Raw genomic sequence first — 15,298 nt, forward strand, 5'->3', positions numbered from 1 at the left:
AGCATGTAGCTTTATCAGTGAATGTGGCTCTTCTACTGATAGGTCTGGTTTCCCTGTTCTAGTTCTAAAATGACTATATAGTGTGGTGGTGTATAAATTAAAAAAAAGACAAGCTCTCAGATTTTCATATAGACCCAAATAATCAGATGTTAAACACACACTGCTTTTCAGTGAGTTCAGTGTACCTTTAACCTGTAATCTTTGAACATTGCACTTTGAACATGTTTTTCAGATCATTCTACATAACGAGTTCCTTGGGATTTTTTCTGTTTTGTTTGTTTAGATGAGGTTTCTGTTCTTAAGACTACTCTATTATTGTGGAGAAATTCTTATTTAGTGAGTAGATAGTTCTGTTAGTAAAATCCACAGGATGTAGGAATCTTAATCTTCTAAACTAGGGAAGTCTGTGTCACTCCCACCCCTGTTAACTTGCACCAGCAATGAAAGATGGATAAAAATCTGAAAGATAAATATGTTGTTCAGTGTTTTCTGGAAATTGATGGCTCTGCATAGCCTCTAAAAAAATATGGGAAAGATACTGTATGTGCTGTTTAGTGATAGCTGATTAGCCAGGTGTCCTGCACAGAGCTCTAGGCGTAACCAATGCACATTCTCTCCTTTCTGGAGTTGTAGGGAATGCGGACAAAATTGGGATTGTTACAGTGGTGATTTAGAAGACAAAGGTTGCAGATCCATTTGGATTCAGGCATAGTCAATCTCACTGCTTTTGTAGCAACCTTATTTTTTATTATCTTTATTATTATTAAACAGTTTGTTTGGAAGGGGTTTCTGAAGCTGGATGGTATGTAAAATGAATAATACATTTTTTTCTATGTTTCCATCTTATTTCAAGGAGGGTATTGTGCACAAGCATTATGATGTTGCAACCTTTTTTAAACCCTCATGATGTTAGTAGAGATGTCAAGTATTAAAAAAAAAAATCAGAGGATGAAGTTGTGATGTGAATGTAGCCATTTTCCTAAAAAAGAAACCTAAATGCATAATCATATTAATATATGACTTACAGTTTCCCCATCTGGAAACAGAATGAAATCTTTGTTGATCTGGAAGCCTTGTGATTATCTAGACAGAAATTTAAAACCCATTGATGCTTTTAAAGAAGGAGAATGGTAACTCAGATGTCTTGTTCAGTACTTCAACTTTCCTGTCAAGTTTTGGGGTGTTATGGGTGGCAATCATGATGGTGACTTTTGTGTGGTCCAGATAGAGATCCTGAAGAGTAGCATAAAAGGGTAGTCTGATCTCCCTCCGAGCTGACATCTGAGCTCACTGCCATTTTAGCACTAGTCTAACTTAAATGCCAATCTGGTAAATACGCACAAAGAACATTATGGTTTTGTACTTCTTACAAAAGCAGCATATTTAATATGAATTATTTGGGCCCTTGCAAGCTTCTGTTGTGGCTGCTGCTGCTAACCAAAGTTACTTAGGTTGCCTGGCTAAGCTGTTTCCAACATTGATCCTTTGATCCATATTATAGCATTTTGTACTAATATATTATGTCCCAGATGGACTGTGCTGATTTTCCTCAAACAAGGTAATAGCAGTGGCAAATATTTCTAAAAGTAGCAAATCTTCCTAGGGTTTTATTGCTTGGTTTTTTTCATTGGTTAGTTGTTCTGGGGTTTTTTAGCACGTTTTTGTCTTGTGACTTGGGTACAAAATAGTGAATGATGGTAAAATGGAGGCAAAATTTTGTCAGCAATCAGTAAAATCTTCAACAAATCACATTTTATTCTTATTGTGGATGTTAAGAACACAAATAGTTCTGGTATTCTGAGAGGACGTTTCTTCTGACTCATGACAGATCTACTGTGTGGCTTTTTGTGTGATTTACAGTATGAGTTGTTTATTTTGGTTTGGTTTATTTTTCCCAAGGGAGAGTGTTGATTTTGTTGCTCAAATCTATATTTTGATACTGGTTTCAGTAAAATTATTTCTGAGGTCCAGAACACATTTCTTTCAGTGTTTTAAATACAGATTTGGATACAGAACTGGAGACATAATTGGTTCATTTTAATGATAAATCTATCAACTTGAAGGCTAGTCTATTTAAAAGAATGAATTGAACATACTGTAGCTGCCCTTAGGTTATTTTGTCACTGATTGATTTAGTTATTTCTGGGTGGTTTTAAGACTTAGGTGATTTTTATTCTGAAAGAATACTAAGGAAAAAAAATCGATCAACCAACCAAACACAAATGAAAATCCGTAAGAGTTACAGTTGGTTTTGTTTTTTAATTGCTTTGAAATACTAAGCTTAGAGTTATGTATTCCTCTTTGGATGAAAATCATGCTTTTTGTCTGTGAGTGATTTTAGATCATTTGTCAGTCATACAGAGACCAGAAGGCATTCTGGCTAAAACAAGGTAAAATATTGAGTGGGACTTTTAGTAATCAAGCCAACTTGTTTTAAAGCTAGTTTGTGTAGTGTAGTGTACTGAAATCTGTAGTGCCATAACTGTGGCATAACTCTGAGTCACTTCTAAAAGTAGGATTTAGTCACTCTGGTGCTCTGGAATGTTTTCATCGTAACTAAGTGCTGTGTTTCTTGTTACTGTATGACTAAGCAAAGGAACTTCTGGATGTTTCAGAGGTCTTGGTGGAAAAATCCAACTGGTCATGTGAAGACATCACAGAGTAGAAGTAGCAGAAATCTTGCTTACTTTGCCAGACATACTGACTAGTGGGGCTTTCAGTTGCTGAAGTGTCTATGGTATCTGCAGAATAATTCCAGCTGTAAGAACTTAATTATCTTCTACAAATTAATTTCAGATGCTTCTTTGCACATTGGGAAAAAAATGTTTCTCACTCTCATATTAAAAATAATCAAAGCCAGCTGTTTCAATCAGAGTGAGGGAGCAGGTTACAAGATACTGGAGTTTGTTAATGGGAGAGTGTGTACAGGACTTTTGATAAGGGGATTTGGGGTTAGACCAGTCCTCGTCAGGTAGTGAGGGAATTGGCATCTTGGATGCTGCACCAGCATTTGACAATTTCAGAAAGTGAGGTTAGCATTAGTGATTTATAACTAATGGGAGTGCTAGTCTGTGAATTCTCTCTCTTTCTCTGGTCAATGGTAATTAGTCTTGCTTCTCCTTCACCTCTTTGGTTCTCCAGCATTCTCTAGAAGAGTCTGGTTTTTCATTCCTTTTGTTATGGTAATTGGTTTACTATTCCTAAAATAATAATATTCCCAGAGTACCTTTGAATTAAAAAAACTCACTGGATTTGTCTTAAACTGCTGCTGCTGTTTTATCTTAAAAGTGAATTTGCAACTGCAGGCCTACTTGGGTTTCCCTTAGTTAAGCTGTTTAGAGGTTTTCTGTGCTGTCTTTTGAAGCACTGCAAATTCTGAGCCATGTCGTGCTGTGAGGTTCCTAAAATGTGTTGTCAACATTTGGGTTCTATGTACACAGTGTTCAGAAATTACAGATACCATGATGGGCAAAGGAAAAAGAAGAAGGAAGTGACTTGCACTGCTAAAGGATGATGTAGGTTGCTCAGACAAGAAAGCCAAAGGTTCAGAAAAAAGCACAGTCATTCAGAAATTGTCTTACACTGTGAATGGAACTTTCAGAAAAAGTAACAAGGGAGTGGTATTGCGTTAGCCAGATGTATCTTCACAGAGTATCCCCATCCTTTCTACAGTTAGAACTTTCTACAGTAAGAAAACCATTCATACATGTACGAATGTAAACTTGAGATGTTCTGCTTTAAATGTTTTTCTCCGAACACCTTTTTTTCCTCCTTTTTGAGATTCTGCTAGTCTATGGTATAGTTCCACAATACCATGTTCTCTGGGATCTTCTGGAGGAAAACAAATTTGGGTAATGCATTTGAAAGTCAGATCTAAGTTGGAGGAGCACAAGGGGAAGGAGCTTAATTCTCGGGGTTGACCAGGTGAGGGAGTCTGGAGGAAATGCCATACAAATAGTTGTTTCTATGTTAAAGTTAGGATGGTCAACTATTTTTAAAGCATGATTACATATAGGTTGACTTTGAGAGATTTGATACTGTCTAATAAACCTCCGCTGTCTCTGAATCTGTAACTTTTGGTTATGGCTAAGTACTGAGTTGTTGACTGCAGAGAACTTCAGAAGACATTCTTGTTGAATTATATATGGCACAGCAAGAACTGTGTATGCAGAGGATGACTTAGGACGTGTTCTTCAAATGTTTGGCTCAGCAACATTTTCTAAAATTTGATACTCTGGTTTATTTCATGACACACATATAATCCCAGTTATAAAAAAATCAAATGTATATTAATCAGGTATTAACCTAGATGTCCTGCAAAGACTGGAATTTGGTTATTGTACTTTCTGAGATCATTGAGTCCTTGGAGAGGAGAGAATTGAAAGATCTTTATATGTCAGTGTGATTCATGTGTCTTAAAGGATCTTGGGCAAATCAGAAAAGAAACTGCAAGAGAGTTATTTCTAGAGTTACTTTTTTTTTTTAGAATCAAAGCAAAAGAAAGTCCCAGACTATTACAGGATTTCTGAAAGGTTCACTCAAATTCTCCTTCCTCTTTTTACAGGGAAAAAGACCATGTTTCCCCAATTTTCTTTTCATAAGGTTTTAGCAAAATGAATCGTGTGTCTTTCCATTACTGTCTGCTGTTTCTTCTTTTATCTATTTCAGTGTTATTTTCTGACTAATGAGCAGTTGATCACTGATTAGTAACATAAATTATGATCATTTTCAGCACTCTGAATCAGCAGCTATTGGCGCAAATCTAAATATGCTGGATATGGCTTCGATCCTCCAAGTTAAATGACAATATATAGAGATTGAGGATGTAAGAAGCTGAAACATGTGAAGTGTGTTGATACATGTTTGTCGTGATATGTCAGTCACATTAGGTCAACAAATCTGCCTGTTCCCCTTCTAGCAAAGTAGATCTCTTGCTTGCTTTATTTCTATTTTATGATAGTGTGAAATCATAAACAGTTACTTTGTTGTTTTTTTCCTCCAAATGCCACTTTCAAAGGGAGAAAACTCTGGTACATAGCTTCAAATAACAGGAAACATTGGAGACCCTACTTTTTTGTGTTTTCTGACTCTAATCTTGCAGAGCTGAAACCAAACCACTGAACAGAATTTTCACTGCTGTTTCATTATAGCCATGATTATTTTTTATATTTTAATTATGTATTCTTGATTTTTATATGTATGTGTGAGTGTGCATGTTTATCTGGTGATACAGTCACACTTTAAGAATCTATTATATTGTGAAATGTGGAAATAGTAAAGTCATTTAGCTGATTCTCTTTCACCCAGGGGTTAAAAATAGGAAAAAACTATTTTTTAAAAAAATAATCTTTAAATATATCCAGATTTCTCTAAACAGTCATAATTGTTTGGTGTGAACATATATCTGCAATTGCTTTGAAACACAGACCTTCTGTTACCCAGATGCAGCTCAGCTGAATAAAACACGTGCTGTTATATCAAGGAGTCCAGATTTTACGTTAGGCAAAATTCCCACTGAGGCTGTCAAAAACAGCGTGCTTTAGGAAAGACCTAATTGTTTCTGCATTTCACTGGAAAGTTGTGTTCTGTTACTGCCTACCAGTAACTTTGGTAGAGGATTAGGACTCAGGCAGTGGGCTCTGACTGTCCGGCTACCAATGTGATTATTTGGGTAGAAAATCAATGTGATTTAGGGGAGGAAGTTTTGTTTGTACGTGAGGCAGCAGATTGAATTGCAGTATAGTTTGTAGAAAGATACTCTGTCAGTGAGAAACACGAAAGTAGGAAGAGACAGTAAATAGGACTTGCTTTTCATAGGGGGAATTAGCTCAAATGGTAGAGCGCTCGCTTAGCATGCGAGAGGTAGCGGGATCGATGCCCGCATTCTCCATTTGCTACTGAGAAGTGTTACTTTTTATCACTACTGTGAACAATACTTCATTTTTTCAGTTACCAGTTGTAAATTTTTTGCTGTTTTGGAAAAAAAGAGGCTTCTAAACCTCTATTTTGTCTAAAATTAGAGTAACTCCCTGCACAAAAAAGAAGTAAATTCCTGTTAATGGGCTTTAAAGAATGAAACAAAAGCACACTGACAGATACTGCTGTTTCTTCTAATTTTTGGCTGTGATATAATTTTAGTTACTTGTTTATACTATTTTATATTGTGGGGATATTTCAAATTTAGATGCATTTTTCTGTAGTAGTTTTGTAAGGATTAAAATTAAGAAGCACATGCACAATCTGAATGATTTAAGTTGTAATGTTGATCAAAGATGAGCATTTTTATGAGCAAATTATTTTTTTTACAATGGGTTGAAGAATAAATTGAGTGAAATTGTCAGAGATTTGATGTCACCTGAAACTCGGGTTAGAACATGTGTGTCAAGCGCATCCTAGCTACAACAGGTGCAAGGTAGCTAGAGAGGCAGTAATTCTATGGTGAGCTGATGATTATGTAGACAACTACTTACTTTTACATCTTCCTATAGATAATTTTGCTACCTTTCCATATAATTAAAAAATAATTTAAAAAGAAATGCTTACATTAAAGTTCAATGTACTTGTAAGGGACAGAAGTGAATTTTATTTCCTGTATTACAGAATAACAACATTGGTATTAGATGCCTTTGTGAAGAAATTGTTTTTCAGAGAGTTCACAAGTGTAGTCTGCTAACTGAGATTTTTGTTCCTGTTTTATTTGCTGCATTAAATGGTATATATTACTAGCTATATATTTTCTTTCACAAACCAGAACAATTTATGGAAGAAAATCTTAAGCTACCATAGATATTCAGTCTCTCAAAACACTGGAGAATGCGGGCATCGATCCCGCTACCTCTCGCATGCTAAGCGAGCGCTCTACCATTTGAGCTAATTCCCCTTGCTTGATGAGCTGAAGGGTGGATTTACTTCTGCTGAATCATAGCTTGCCTGCTTTAGATACAATTATTTTGTTGAGTCAGTCTGCTTATTTAATAACACTGAATCATCACTGTGTTTTGTGGAAAGCCTGTTAGTGTAGAAGTCAGAATACTCACGACATATGAGAAGCAGTAGTACAGATGTATTTTCTGCTATGTTACTTTGATAAAACAGTACTTACTTTCCTGAACAAAGCTTCCTCTGGGGTTTATTCAGGAAGGAAAGAGAAGTATTTTTTTACATCTCTTATAATGCAGATACCAAAAGACTTGTAAATCTAGAAAGTATACTGTTAGAAGTCACGGAAGGGCAATGAGATTTTTCTTTGCCTTGTTTCTCAAGTCTTTTTATTTTCTTTTCCAACTCTATTTTCTAATTAGCTATATGTAAATGATAAATATATCGGTTTAAAAGTTCATGTTTATCATAGTTTGTGGAGAGAAAGTATTCATTTGTATGTTCCTAAATTATATTCTAGGTAGGTCTACCTTTTTGTATTGACTTTGATTCAGTTAAAATAGTATTGAATGTTAAATATATGGGGTTACTAAAAACACTTCAGAAATATAAAAGTTCAAATGTAGTCATACTAACTGACTTTGTAGTAGGAAGCACATTGACAAAGCTTTATTCACAGCTTATTAAATCAAGGAATGTTTTCTGGATTTAAAGTATGAAAATGTAGTTTACAGTGAGTGGTTGCACTGATACACTATTAAACAAAGGCAATGAAAATGATATAATGAAAGATTTCTCACTTGCTGTTTAAATGCAGAAAAGTGAGTTCTGCTAGTAAAGTAAAACAATGCAGTAATCCAACAATGCATGTGATGGTGATTTTTCTCTAATGGATTTAACTTACTGGATGACAGTATCTAGTCAAAAGAAAATAAATTACGGAATTAAGCATCAGCTAGTTACAACTTGTCTAAAGTAAGGTAGTACTTCAAATCTAGCACAATCCAGATTTAGGCTAAGATGTGAAACCAAAACTGCAGTATCACTGCAAGTATTCTCTAGAATTTAAATATTCTCCTGCCTTACCTAAATCTCTGCACAACAGGAAATAAAGATTTGTTCTTGCCATTTCTTGCAATATATTGTAACTGACTTTATGTTGCCGGAGTAAACTGGAGGGGGAAAACAAATATGCAAAAACAGTTTCAGTCCTCACAGGCACACATCTTAGGCTCAGTGTTCTTTCCCATATCGTATTTCACAGGGTGCAGCTCTATGTACAGTTTTCTTTATCTACCCTGTGCAGTCTGAGTCAGTTAAAAATAGCAGATTACCTCTCCCTGTTTTTCACCTCCAAATCTCACTCTGCTGCCACTGAAAAGGCCTAAAGCTTGGACAGTTCAGCTCACAGAAAAACAGTTTATTTGATGCTAAAGTCAGATAAGGGTGAGGAAAGACCTCTGCAATAGTACTATTTTCAGCAATTAAAATGTGTATTTCATATAATTGATAGTCTATTGTTTTGTGATCTGGAATTTGTTGTGATTGCTAAGTTTTCATGTAAGATGGTGAGTAAAACTTTCAAATTTCTTCACTTGATTGGGAGAACTGCCTTACCTACATGGCTGAAAATAACCTGACCTTCTTAATTCTGTTTTTTCATTTCTCTAGGGTATGTCAGCTGTGAAGGCTTTGTGTCCACATACTTTCATTTAACACAGATCAATTTGATGCATCTCTTTGGCAACACTAATGTAAACTGATATAAGCTAACTTAATCAGGTTTTACTTTTGCTTTCTAAGATGGTGGTCTTATGGGACATCAGGGAAAATGAGAGCTTTCTATTGTCTTCAAGCTGCTCCACCTTGTTACCTGTGATGTGACTTCCCTCAGCATAGAAGCAGGAGCTGCCCTCTTCAAAGAAGGATAAATCTAGTGTGAGTTGGGTGGCACTGAAAGGCTGCAAGACGTGAATTTGTCATGCAAGTTAGCATGAAGTGCCTTATCATGTTACTTGGGGAGTTTGTCCTATTGGACAAAAAAATAGACAAGCTGAAGGTCAAATGGTAGTAAGTGTTCTGAACAGCTGCCCTGGGGTTACTACCCGGGATAAAGGAGCAGAGTCAGTAAAGATAAGGCAGTTTCCATTTGTGGTTTTTAAAATCTATGGTTACAGGATAAATGAGAGTGTTGTGGGGGGAATTAGCTCAAATGGTAGAGCGCTCGCTTAGCATGCGAGAGGTAGCGGGATCGATGCCCGCATTCTCCACTGTCATGTTTTGTTTGTGGTGGGAGAAAAAACAGTTAACTACAGAAGATATTTTCCTCTATTGAACTGGAATTTTGAAGTGAAATAAGCTCTTATTTTTTAGATGTACATAGTTCATTTCTTCAATGCTGCCATATGTTTGACTAGCATAAATTAAAATAATTACTTGTATTTAAAAAAAAAAAAGAAACTGACTTTTATGGGGAGAAAACCAAATACTGGAAAGTACTTCCTCTCATGAATTGCAAGTAATAAACATTTTTTTTTTAATTTTATACACCTAGAAAACATGTCTTTTTTTGTCTTGTTTCTTACTACTTAATTTGGAAATGCTAAGTGAAAAACTACAAATTTATTATTTCACACCTGTTTTGGAATCAGTTGAATGTGTTTTCATTTGTGAATAGAGAGACCAGTTCAAGAGAGAAAACTGTAGTACATGTGTGGAACTGCATATTTTAAATCTGTCTTGAAGATCAGTTTTGTGATCCCTATTATCAATAAGAGGAGGGGGAATTAGCTCAAATGGTAGAGCGCTCGCTTAGCATGCGAGAGGTAGCGGGATCGATGCCCGCATTCTCCAGTGTTTTCTTAAACAAATTGTTATACCTAGAAGTAGAAACTACCAAAACAAAAAATATAACTATTGTGGTAAAATGTTAATTTTGATTTAATTGGGGGAAAAATTATTTCCCTCCTTCCCTCCTTCCCTCCTTCCCTCCTTCCCTCCTTCCCTCCTTCCCTCCTTCCCTCCTTCCCTCCTTCCCTCCTTCCCTCCTTCCCTCCTTCCCTCCTTCCCTCCTTCCCTCCTTCCCTCCTTCCCTCCTTCCCTCCTTCCTTCCTTCCCTCCTTCCCTCCTTCCCTCCTTCCCTCCTTCCCTCCTTCCCTCCTTCCCTCCTTCCCTCCTTCCCTCCTTCCCTCCTTCCCTCCTTCCCTCCTTCCCTCCTTCCCTCCTTCCCTCCTCTATAACTGTGTATGGCAATCCTCTGTCCTAAATGTTGACTCTTCCTAGCCAGTTTCAGTCAAGCTTGGCGAAAAGAGAATTCTGCAAGTTTTTCCAGGCTGTGTGAAAACCAATGGATGAGTGATGGTTAGAGACCTGAATCAGCATGTCTTCTCCACTTGTCCAACTAGGATACAGTTTGATCAGACTGGTTTGTTCTTCCCCAACTGTCCATTCTGGTCCCTGTCCAGAAATGCAGGATCTTCTTTTTATTTACAATCTTTGTGAAGCTATTGTATGAGCTGGATTGGTTAATTCAAGTTTAAGGGTAAAAGTTGCCATCTCTGTCCTCCCAAGTCTGTATCCCAGAAAGCATGCTACAGCTGCTGTGTCTTTAGCTATGGTCAGTGTGCAGGTTATAATTGAGCTCCTTAGCCTTCTCTCCTACTTCTGTTTTCACAGAGCTGCTTTTAAGAGGCGAATGCCTACCACACTTGTGTTAGAGCTTCAGAGATCACCTCAACCACCTAATTGATTCACTGACTTCCCCTAACACTTTATTAGTTTCTTCTGATCCTTCTCCAGATGCTGTGTGTTTCTTTATGGTAGGCCTCCTCCTGGCCATTGCAGAAGCAGCTGCACAGCAAGTGCAGCTTTTTAGATCTTGGTGACCAGCGCTGCTAAATCTGTGTCTTGAGTGTTAACTAAGCACCTTACAGTGTGCAAAAAGGTCTGCTGATTTCCTTACCTGTTCTGTCTGTTCATGGCTGAGGAAGAAAATGTACATGGAACTAGCAAAACACTGGTATTATTCCAGTTCTTGGTGTGTCTCCTTATACTTTGGAGGCTGAAAACTTAACCTGTCCTTGAACTCCTGGGCATACCTAAAAATGTTTGTACCAGTCTTAGTGACTACTTCCAATGGGATTAGTAGACAGAAGATGCCTAGAATGGTCATACTAAATGCCATCCTTCTGACAACAGTCTGGGACATAGAATCATAGAATGGTTTGGGTTAGAAGGGACCTTAAGGATCATCTGGTTCCAACCTGAAATACTATGACAAGAAAAAAATAATTATACGAACAGTATTGTTCTTTTTTTCTTTTTCTCTCTCTTTTTCTTTCTTTTTTTCTCTTTCTCTTTTTCTTTGTTAGAGGCATTCAGAACTATTGATGGTGAATGTTTTAAGCTTTTTGTACCTTTAGGAATCAGACAGGTAACAGCTCACAAGTCACAGAAACACTTGCACCAGAACTGTAACAAAGTGTCCTGGTGTCAGCTGGGGTAGTTGATTTTGGTCCTAGTAGCTGGTGCAGTGCTGTGTTGTGGATTTAGCAGGAGAAAAATGTTGATACCATACTGATGATTTTAGCTGTTGCTAAGTAGTGCTTACATTAAGTCAAGGACTTTTCGGCTTCTCACCCCACCCCACCAGCAAACAGGCTGGGGGTGCAGAAGAAGTTGGGAAGGGACACAGCCAGGACAGCTGACCCTAACTGACCAAAGGGATATTCCATACCATGTGATGTCATGCTCAGCAATATAAAGCTGGGGGGGGGGGGTGGGAGAAAGAAGAGGAGGATGTTCGCAGTGATGGCGTTTGTCTTCCCAAGTAACTATTACACATGATCTACTCCTGCTTTCCTGGAGATGGCTGCCCATCGCCAGGTGCCCTGGCACCTTGCCTGCCCATGGGAAGTGGTGAATGAATTCCTTGGTTTGCTTTGCTTGCATGCATGGCTTTTGGTTTACCTGTTAAACTGTCTTTATCTCAACCCATGAGTTTTCTCACTTTCGCTCTTCCAATTCTCTCCCTCATCCCACTGAGGGGGAGTAAATGAATGGCTGTGTGGTGCTTAGTTGCTGGCTAGGGTTAAACCACAACATAAAGTTAACCTCTTAAAATGGAGGAAGGATGAAAAGCTCCTCTACTTCCTAACATTTCTTTTAGTGGCCAACAGAGATACTCTCTGATAGATCTCCAACATAAGGAAGTTTAGTAGCTTTCCTACACCTAGTTATCTATATTTTTAAGAGTCTAGATATTACTGCACCTAGTAGTTTTCAATACACAAGGCTAGGACAGATTATATCGCTCTTGCTTCAGAGCTAGGAAAGGTTTTATTTGCTAAAGGAAACTTTATGATTTTTTTCTGGTATTGTTTGAAGCTTTTGATGGTCAAGACTAACAAAGGAGTCTTAATTAGATGCAAATCTGATCCAAGTTGGTCAGTAAGTTGCAGTAGTAAAAGCTTGCTTCATACTGGAAAAAACAATTTGTGTGATAACGGTTAAGATAGTTGGGCCACAGAACCACATAAAAAATATATGGTGTTTTTAATCACACGTATAAAAGAAGAATTTAACCTGAAGATGTAACAAGATCTTCCAAGCAGATTATGTAGGCATTACAGTGGTTTCCTGATAAGATTCCTACTCACAAAATACAGTAATTGCAAACTCTATGCTCCATTAGAAAAGGAGCTCAAATTTAGGCAAAAGCAATCCAAACCTACTCCTACCCTACCCAGTTGAGAGGTGGGATGTGATCAGGAGTCACTGAACAAACCAAGTGAATGTTTTCTCTGCAATCAAAATATAGGGCACCGAGAAAGAACGCTTTAGGGATCTACAACGTGATTATACAGTAATTATATAAATATAATTAGTAGGTCTTCTGCTCAGATTTTGAGACTTCTAAAATACCTTTCATAGTAGCAAATACAACAATCTTGTTTACCCTATCATTTGGAGTCCAAAGTGGCCAGTCACAAAGGGAGTCTGGTTGTGCTTATTGTATAGACAAACTCTACTCTCGAGACCTTACAACCCAGAATTTACTAGCTTTTTGGGTTTGAGCATTAACTAATTCAAGCTGGTGCCAGGCTGTCTGTAAACATTATTGTAAGGTGGCCATGCAAACTGAGAATTGCATGACAGCCTCCATACTGACTGTCAGTTTATGTCACAGATGGTGAATCCCATGCTTTTTTAAGTAAAGTACACGTGTATTTTTAAAAGACTATGTGTGGTCTTGCAGGGTCAGAAAAAAATGCAAAGTGCTTCTTTTCTTCAGTGCATATTGCTGTACCCAGGCAGCAAGCTACATAGTTCTAAGATTATCAAACTAGAGAAATACACTCCAAAAATGGGATGGAATCACTTCCCTGACCGGCTATTTGATGTGCAGTCTTCAGTGCACTTTCTTCTTTTCCTGAGATAATCCTGGAAGTCCTAGGGCCTAGTCCTAGGAAGATAAAACACCAGAGTGACTGCCGAAAATAAGACTGAAGTTTGATGAGGCTGACTAGAACATAGTCTTAAGGGGTACATTACCTCAGTTATGATGGACATGGGGTAATCTTGAGATGTTTCTCACTTTGGCGTTTACATCTGTTCCTACTGAAGCACCTACCAAAACTGGGGATGACTGGGATCAAGTCACTTTCCAATCAAATCCATGCTTGCAGAGAAATTAAGTACAAGCTTTGAAACCAGTAACAGTGGTAGCAAATAACATTTTTTGGTTTATCGTGGTTCCCTGCCCACCTCAAGTAACTGGTGATTGCATTCTGTGCTAGGAAACAGAAGAGTACCATTCTACTTCACTTCACCAGTAGCTTCTTTATAGTGTTAGACATGATAGCAGATCACTTCAACTGTGGTCTCTCAATATGATATATTATAAATAATTCCTGTCAATAGGCTTTTTTTTTTTTAATGCCTTTTGTGGAATGTATAGAAGACTGTAATGCCTTTTTTCTATGTCATTTCTGATGTTAAGAATATCCAGTTTCTGGCAGGAGTGCTTTGCCCTCATTGCATATTCCAGTCTTTAAATGACTTGAGTTTTTTAAATGAGCTTAATTTTAACTACTAACAGCATAGGGTAAATACAGCAGTAAATTATGTTACAGAGTTTGAGACTATTGCATAGAGTAAGGAAACCATTCTCAGTTTAAGTAAATCACTTCAATCTTCCCTTTGCTTCAAATTAGCATATGGATGGTTAAGATCTTTTAATCAGATTTTTTCTTAACCAAAAGACTGTTTTACAAGCATTTCTATTCTATCTACCCAATTACAGAATGGCACTTGCCAAAAACAAACACCACTGAAAACAAATCATCTCTACCAACTACTACATACACGCTTTAAGAGCCATCTGGTGGGATTATTCTGCAAGTAACCCTGAAAACAAGTAATTACTAATAAGCATTTTACTTTAAAAAACAAAAAATAACCAAAAAACTAGAAGACAGTGAATTAAGAGTCATCTTAAATCAAAGTGGAGCTGAAATCTGTTTTACACACAAAACTTTCTTCCATTTCCTTGAAAGCTTGATTTTGTGGCTACACGATTCAATATGCATTTAGAATTTGCAAGTAGATGAACAGCCCGATTTCTGTTTTACAGTAATAGTTTCCATACTGACAGGCAATTTTAATTTGAGGAATTTTGCTGCTGATGCCAGATGCATCACTATTTGAATGTTTTTTTTAAGACATTAAATCAAATTTCTTAAACTTGAAAACATATTTAAGAAACTCTTGGTGCTGTTTTGTCTGACAAGAGGAGGTACCAAATAGTTAGGAAGAGTAGTTTTGTTAAAGCTATGAAAGTGGAAAAACAGTGGAGAGAAAAGTTTGTGAACTAAGGTAACCTTAAGGACCAAGCAGTGTAAATACAAAAACTATGCAAGTGATGCTTTCAAAAAGTAAAAAGCTAAAAACTGTATCGGTCTCGCATAAAAGGCAAAGAGTAACTGTGAAATAAAGGGATGTTACAGTGGGATGGAAAGAGGAGGTCAGGAAATGGTTGTTTTCTAAGCAAAATACATAACTAATAACATAGCAAAGAAAAAAGTAAGATCCTCTAAGACAAGTGCAACTAGTGAACCTATGATTCTGGTATTTAGAATCATAGAATGGTTTGGGTTGGAAGGGACCTCAAAGATCATCTAGTTCCAACCCCCCTGTCATGGGCAGTGTCACCCTCCACTAGACCAGGTTGCCCAAAGCCCCATCCAACCTGGCCTTGAACACTTCCAGGGATGGGGCATCCACAACCTCTATAGGCAACCTGTTCCAGTACCTCACACCACTCTCACAGTAAAGAATTTTTTCCTTATATCTAATCTAAATCTACCTTCTTTTAGTTTAAACCCATTACTCCTTGTCCTGCTACTACACTCCCTGATAA

At 37.3% G+C, this 15,298-nt stretch overlaps 4 non-coding genes across 4 annotated transcripts; 3 read left to right on the plus strand and 1 right to left on the minus strand.

Moving 5' to 3' along the window:
- Positions 1–5,817: 5,817 nt before the first annotated feature.
- TRNAA-AGC (transfer RNA alanine (anticodon AGC)) lies at positions 5,818–5,890 on the plus strand. Its single transcript has one exon. It is a non-coding gene; the product is annotated as a tRNA-Ala (tRNA).
- A 917-nt stretch (positions 5,891–6,807) lies between these two features.
- On the minus strand, positions 6,808–6,880 carry TRNAA-AGC (transfer RNA alanine (anticodon AGC)). Its single transcript has one exon. It is a non-coding gene; the product is annotated as a tRNA-Ala (tRNA).
- A 2,196-nt stretch (positions 6,881–9,076) lies between these two features.
- TRNAA-AGC (transfer RNA alanine (anticodon AGC)) lies at positions 9,077–9,149 on the plus strand. The gene has a single exon. It is a non-coding gene; the product is annotated as a tRNA-Ala (tRNA).
- A 510-nt stretch (positions 9,150–9,659) lies between these two features.
- On the plus strand, positions 9,660–9,732 carry TRNAA-AGC (transfer RNA alanine (anticodon AGC)). Its single transcript has one exon. It is a non-coding gene; the product is annotated as a tRNA-Ala (tRNA).
- The last annotated feature ends 5,566 nt before the right edge of the window (positions 9,733–15,298 follow it).

Source organism: Grus americana, chromosome 2 (assembly GCF_028858705.1).
Source record: "Grus americana isolate bGruAme1 chromosome 2, bGruAme1.mat, whole genome shotgun sequence".
NCBI classification, from domain to species: domain Eukaryota; kingdom Metazoa; phylum Chordata; class Aves; order Gruiformes; family Gruidae; genus Grus; species Grus americana.